Raw genomic sequence first — 662 nt, 5'->3', positions numbered from 1 at the left:
GGCCCGCCGCACCTCTCTCCCCGCCTGAAGCGCCTGCTTCATAGTTAAGCTAATGATGAGTGTGTACAGGTGTGCTTTATACTCCTCCGGTTATTCCGTCACACCTTACCGTTCTAGCAACAAGCCAATAGGATTGGAGTGATTTCATTCACGTTCAGACCTGCTTCGCCTAGAGGCGTTCCCATTGTGTCGTAACCGACGCAGTGTCTCGTTCCCCTTCTCGGGGAACCAGGGTTACATACGTAACCCGAGACGTTGTTTGACTGCATATATCCTGCCAAGCGTATCAGGCAGCTGTGTGGCAGCTTTGTAAGTCCTTTTCCAGGCCGACGTGTAATTCCTCTACAAGTTACTGCAGTTTCTCTACAAGTTACTGTAGTTCCTCTACAAGTTACTGTAATTCCTCTACAAGTTACTGCAGTTTCTCTACAAGTTACTGCAGTTTCTCTACAAGTTACTGTAATTCCTCTACAAGTTACTGTAATTCCTCTACAAGTTACTGCAGTTTCTCTACAAGTCACTGTAGTTTCTCTACAAGTTACTGCAGTTTCTCTACAAGTTCATGTAGTGGGATTCTCTGGCACCAAAGGCTTCCAGAAAGGTTGACGACTGTTGGCTACTATTGTTGTTTGACTGCATATATCCTGCCAAGCGTATCAGGC

The 662-nt window shown here is 46.2% G+C and overlaps 1 protein-coding gene across 1 annotated transcript in view; it reads left to right on the top strand.

Moving 5' to 3' along the window:
- The window catches only part of LOC123975027 (solute carrier family 2, facilitated glucose transporter member 1-like), a 10,618-nt gene that overhangs the window by 8,225 nt on the left and 1,731 nt on the right, over positions 1-662 (top strand). The window lies entirely within an intron of this gene.

Source organism: Micropterus dolomieu, linkage group LG08 (genome assembly GCF_021292245.1).
Source record: "Micropterus dolomieu isolate WLL.071019.BEF.003 ecotype Adirondacks linkage group LG08, ASM2129224v1, whole genome shotgun sequence".
In the NCBI taxonomy this organism is placed as follows: domain Eukaryota; kingdom Metazoa; phylum Chordata; class Actinopteri; order Centrarchiformes; family Centrarchidae; genus Micropterus; species Micropterus dolomieu.
Note: the sequence above shows the minus strand (reverse complement) of the source record. Positions and strands in the feature narration are given on the sequence as shown.